At 38.8% G+C, this 6,324-nt stretch overlaps 1 pseudogene; it reads left to right on the top strand.

Moving 5' to 3' along the window:
- Positions 1-3,878: 3,878 nt before the first annotated feature.
- LOC131276707 (acidic leucine-rich nuclear phosphoprotein 32 family member B pseudogene) lies at positions 3,879-4,760 on the top strand (annotated as a pseudogene).
- The last annotated feature ends 1,564 nt before the right edge of the window (positions 4,761-6,324 follow it).

Here is a 6,324-nt window from a genome sequence, read left to right as displayed (position 1 = left end):
TGTACGTTTTTTCCGTTCATATTCATACATTAATATATTTGTCATTAGCAAATAGAAACAATTCTTTCCTCCTTCAAAATGAGGCTTACTGTTTAGGTAATGTTTCTTTCTCTAATGTCAATGTCAATTCAGTACCAAATATCAAAATAAAATTAAAATCACATGTAACAATCTTTAGTTAGAATAAGGTAGATATCTGACAATTTGTTGAAATGAGAGAATTTTCCCTTATTGTTGACTTTCATTTTTTTCATAATAAATATAACCATACAGTAAAAATCTACCAATAAACTTAGCTAGGTCATTAGCTTGTAGCTTTGTTAAGACATGGTTACCATTTGTTCACATGTGTATCATCAGTGCATCGATAATAAATGAACCCAGGAGGAACGGATGTGGCTCAAGCAGTTGGGCACCTGCTTCCCATCTGGGTGTCCTGGGTTTGGTTCCCAGTGCATTCTAAAGAAGACCAGCAGGAAAGCAAGCTGATGCAATGGGCTGGCAAACTGAGCTTATACAATGAGATAAAGGAACAAGGAGGTGTAACAAGGAGACACAGGGAGAGACACAACAAGCATGGAGCAGATGTGGCTCAAGTGATTGGGAACCTCCCTCCAACATGTGAGGTCCTGGGTTCAGGAACCAGGGCCTCCTAAAAGATGAGCAGACACAGAGAGCACACAATGAGTAGAAACAGAGCAGAGTACAAGTACAAAAAAACAAGGGTGTGGGTTAAGAAATAAAAATATCTTTAAAAAATAATAATAAATGAATGAACCCAGTTTGTAAAGAAGAAAATAAGACAAGGGAAGTTCCATGATGTATTAAAATTATGTGGACCTGGTAATGTGTGAAAGAATAAAGGGTATGCTTGATTAATTATTTAATTAATTATCTCTCTCTAGTAGTCCACATGACAGGTGTTTGAAACAAACTGGAAAGAAGTGGATATATTAGAGACATAACTAAAAAGAAAAAAATGACCTTATTGTGGAGAGGTTACATACAACAAGTGAGAGGGAGGAATAGGTTAAACATGCTGTCACAGGTGACAGATGAATGTTTTCCTTATTCTGATATCAGAAAGAGTGAATAGCAAGCAGAAACTTAGAGAGCTTGTGATTTTAGTTTTGATGTGTTAATCTGAGAATGCTTAAAATCCCAAGTGAAATGGAGAGTTAGAGTGGCAGAGGAATCCCTTCTCTTCCAGAAAAATGTCTAGAGGACTCTCTGCAGGGCAGCTTTAGGACTCAGGAAACCAGGGGAAGGTGAACACAGAAGAGAGAGGGGCAAAGGAAAGGAGTCTCAGCTGGCTGGAAAAATCCCAAGAGTAAAGCTTTAGCAGCAGCTGCTGGTACACATACCCCCCACCCACGGAGCAAACAGCAGACTGAGGGGGTTGCAGGGCTCCTCTTCCCTAAGTAAGTGGAGATGGAGGGACACAGTTTATAGAAAATTCCGATGTTGGTCAGTGAACTTGGTGTACTTCATCCCAGGGATTACACACTTTTAGACCAGTGGGGCCATGAAATTGTCCCTGGAGCTAGCAGGGAGCTAAAGATAGTTTGTCTTCTCCAACACCTGTACTGCCCTGGGCTGGTTGCTGAGCAGGCATAGGGACAGGCCAGCCAAGGGAGGAGCAAAACTTATGATAAACTTTTTTTTGCAAAGCTTCACCTGCCCTGAGAATATTGTTTCTGCAAGGTCAGCCCTGGGGGGGTTCAATGAATGCATTCACCCTAGCATCTGGGGTCTAAACTAAGAGGTCTGCCAAAGAGCGCCATCTGCTGAAAGACCAGAAAAGTGCATGAAAATGAGGGAAAAATAATACTAAGAACATAAAGGAGGCAATCAGCTTTTACAGGCCGCCCTCCAAGGCCCTTGGCAACTGACCTGCACACCATTACTGAGTCCTTAGCCCTGGTTTGAGCAGTGAAATAGAGGTAGTCCTAAATATCTAGAAGAATTTGAACCAAGAGTCAAAGAACAGTGGGAGCATACAGCTACTTAACAGTAAATCTCTTGGCAAGAGAGAAACTGAACATCAGAGTAAACTCAGCATCATAATCAGATCCCTAATCATCAGCAAAACATTACAAGCAATACTAAGAAAAAGGAAGATATGACTAAAGCAAAGAAACAAAGCAAAGCTCCAGATGACATGCAGGACTTGAAACAACTCATCAATGAGTTTCATACAAATATCCTAAATCAAATCATAGAGTTGAAGGACAACATGGCTAAAGAAATAAAAGACATTTTGAAAACACTGGATGAGTGCAAAAAAAAAAAATTTTTTTTTGTAGCCTTGGATAGAAATATAGGAGAGCTTATGGGAATAAAGATAAAATAAGTGAGATTAAATATACAATAGAGGCACAAAGCAGCAGATTTGAAATCATAGAGAAAAGCATCAACTATGTATAGGAAAGACCAGCATAAATTGAACAGAAGACAAACAGAGAGAGAAAAGACTGGAAAAATTTGAGCTTAAGGAGTTAAATGATAATAGGAAGTGTTCCTAACATACCTCATAGGAGTTCCAGAAAGAAAAAAGAGAAAAGGGGCAGAAAGAATATTTGAGGAAATAATGGCTGAAAATTTCAAAAGTCTCATGAAAGACATATGTATATATGTGTCCAGGGCGCACAGAGTACTCCAATTAGAATAAACCCAAATAGAGCTACACCAAGGCAGAAAATAGTCAGAATGCCAAATGGCAAAAGATAAAAAGAGAATTCCAAAAGTAGCAAGGGATAAGCAAAACATCACATACAAGGTCCAGTAAGTCCAGTAAGACTTTGTGGGGATATCTCTTCAGAAATCATGGAGGTAAGAAGGCAGTGGTATGATATAATTAAGATAATGAAAGAGAAAAACTGCCAGCCAAGAATTCATTATCTGGCAAAACTGTCCTTCAAATAGCATGGTGAGTTTAAAATATTCACAGATAAACAGAAACTAAGAGATTTGTAAACAATAATCTAACTCTATGGGAAACACTAAAGGGAGTTCTGCAGCCAGGAATGATAAGATGAGACAGAGGCTTGGAGGAGAGTGCAGAAGTGAAGACTATCTAAAAGGGTAACCAAAAGGGTAAAAAGACAGACAAAAGTAAGATATGACATATGAAAGCCAAAGGATAAAAATTGTTGAATAATCCCTTCACAGTAATAACATTGAATGTTAGTGGATTATACTCATCAATCAAAAGACACAGGCTGACAGAATGGGTAAAAAATCAAGTGCATTCCACATGCTGTCTGCAGAGACTCACTTTAGATTAAGGATACAAATAGACTGAAAGGTTGGAAAAAGATGTTTCACACAAACAGTAACCAAAAGAGAACAGGGGTAGCTATACTGATATCAGACAAAACAGATTTTACATTTAAAAAGGCGATAAGAGATGCAAAAGACCATTATAAATTAATAAAAGGGACAATCCAACAAGAAGGAGTAACACTCATAAGTATCTATGCACCTAACCTACGTTCCTCAAAATACATGAGGTAAACTCTAGTAAAACAGAAAGGAGAAATAGACATCTGTACAATAATACTTGGAGATTTCAACATGCCACTCACATCAATAGAACAACTAGACAGAATATCAACAAAGAAACAGGGAACTTGAACAATGTGATAAATGAGCTGGACCAGACAGAAATACAGAACATTCCACCCCAAATGAGCAGGTTAAAAATTATTTGCAAGTACTCATGGATCTTTCTTCAGAGTACAACACATGTTGGGCACAAAATAGCTCTGAATAAATTTTATAAGTTTGAAATTATACAAAGCACCTTCGATGATAATAGTGGAATAAAAATGGATATCAATAATTGATGGGAGAGCCCCCGCCCCGACGACCCCGCCGCGCTGGCCGGGCCGCCTCTCCCCCCTCCGCCCCCGCCGCGGAAAGTTAAGTTTGAAGAGGGGGGAAGAGGGAGCCATGGACATGAAGAGGAGGATCCACCTGGAGCTGAGGAACCGGACCCCGGAGGCGGTTCGAGAACTTGTTCTGGACAATTGCAAATCAAATGATGGGAAAATTGAGGGCTTAACAGCTGAATTTGTGAACTTAGAGTTCCTCAGTTTAATAAATGTAGGCTTGATTTCAGTTTCAAATCTCCCCAAACTACCTAAATTGAAAAAGCTTGAGCTCAGTGACAATAGAATCTTTGGAGGTCTGGACATGTTAGCAGAAAAACTTCCGAATCTCACACATCTAAACTTAAGTGGAAATAAACTGAAAGATATCAGCACCTTGGAACCTTTGAAAAAGTTGGATTGTCTGAAGAGCCTGGATCTGTTCAACTGCGAGGTCACCAACCTTAACGACTACCGCGAGAGCGTCTTCAGGCTCCTGCCCCAGCTGACCTACCTGGATGGCTACGACCGAGAGGACCGGGAAGCCCCCGACTCTGATGCCGAGGTGGACGGTGTGGACGAGGAGGAGGAGGACGAAGAGGGAGAAGATGAGGAGGATGAAGAGGACGAGGATGGTGAAGATGAAGAGTTTGATGATGAAGAGGATGAAGATGAAGATGAAGATGTGGAAGGGGAGGAAGATGAAGATGAAGTCAGTGGGGAGGAAGAGGAGTTTGGACACGATGGAGAAGTTGATGAAGAAGAAGAGGACGACGATGAGGATGAGGATGAAGACGAGGAAGAAAGTGGGAAGGGCGAAAAGAGGAAGAGAGAAACAGACGATGAAGGAGAAGATGATTAAGACCCCAAATAAACCGTGAAAAAGAACTGTTCAGTATTGGTTGGACTGCTCCTTTGGATTCGGTAGCTGTTTAAAAAAAAAAAAAAGGTAGCTGTGATACAAGCCCCAGGAAACCCACCCACCCAAAGAGCCAAAGAATAGTTCCTGTGACATTCCGCCTTCCTCCATTTAGTCCCTCTGGGAAATCTACCACCAAGCTGGGGGACCTCACCCCAACAAAATTATAAGCGTTGTTAGGTTTTTGTGTAAGACTTGCTGTAGCATGGCTAGCTGTGCCGGTGATTCCTAACCACCCATGGCTACCAGCTACACTGAGGTTGTAACAGCATTTTACTTTCTGTACAACAAAAGAAGCTTTGTAAATAAAATCTTAACATTTTGGGTCAAAAAAAAAAATAATTGATGGGAAAGGGGAAATTTTGCAAATACATGGAGGCTAATCAACACACTCCTAAATAACCAGTGGGTCAAAGAAGAAATTGTAAGATAAATTAGTAGCTATCTCAAGGTGAATGAAATAACAACACAGCTTATCCAAACTTATGGGATACAGCCAAGGCAGGAGTTAGAGACAAATTTATAGCACTAAATGCCTATATTAAAAAAGAAGAAAAGTTTAAAATCAAGCTGAATGCATGGAGAAACTAGAAAAAGTACAGCAAACCAATCCCAAATCAAACAGAAAGTTTAAAAATACAGATTAGAGCAAAAATAAATAAAGAAAAAAAGACAATAGGAAAAATTTAACAAAATCAAAAACTGGTTCTTTGAAAAGATCAATAAAATTGACAAACCCATATCTATACTAACAAAGAAAAAAAGAGAGAAGATGTAAATAAATAAAATCAGGAATGAAGGGGGGGGGGCATATGACTGACCCCACAGTTATAAAAAAAAGACCACAAATAGATATTATGAGCAACTGTATGCCAAGAAATTAGACAACTTGGTGCAATGGACAAATTTCTAGAAATGCACGGACAACATACATTGACTCTACAAGAAACACAGGAACACAATAAACCAATCAAAAAGAGATTGAATCAAATGTTATCAAAATTCTCCCATCAAAGAAAAGTCCAAGACGAGATGCTTCACAGGTGAATTGAACCATCTGTCTGAGAAGAATTAATTCCAATTCTGCTTAAATTTCACCAAATCTTGAAAAGGAGGGAAAGTTACCCAACACAGTTTATGAAGCCAACATCATTCTAATATCACAGTCAGATAAATACACTACAATAAAAGAAAATTACAGACTAATCTCTCTAATCAGCATAAATGTAAAAATTCTCAACAAAATACTTGTAAATAGAATCCAAAAGCATATTAAAAGAACTATACTCCACGATCAAGTGGATTTTATTCCTCATATGCAAGTGTGCTTTAACCAAAGAAGATCAAATACATCACATTAACAAATTGAAGAGGGAAAAACAATAATCTCAATTGACACAGAAAAGTCATGTGACAAAATACAGCTTTCTTTCTTAATAAAAACAATTTAAAAGATAGTTATAGAAGGACAGTTCCTGGCATAACCAAGGACATAGATGAATATACCACAGTCAACGTCATACTCAATGGGGA

The sequence above is a fragment of the Dasypus novemcinctus genome, chromosome 30 (genome assembly GCF_030445035.2).
Source record: "Dasypus novemcinctus isolate mDasNov1 chromosome 30, mDasNov1.1.hap2, whole genome shotgun sequence".
Classification (NCBI taxonomy): Eukaryota; Metazoa; Chordata; class Mammalia; order Cingulata; family Dasypodidae; genus Dasypus; species Dasypus novemcinctus.
The sequence above is the reverse complement of the archived record's forward strand: the minus strand, read 5'-3'. Positions and strand labels throughout refer to the sequence as shown.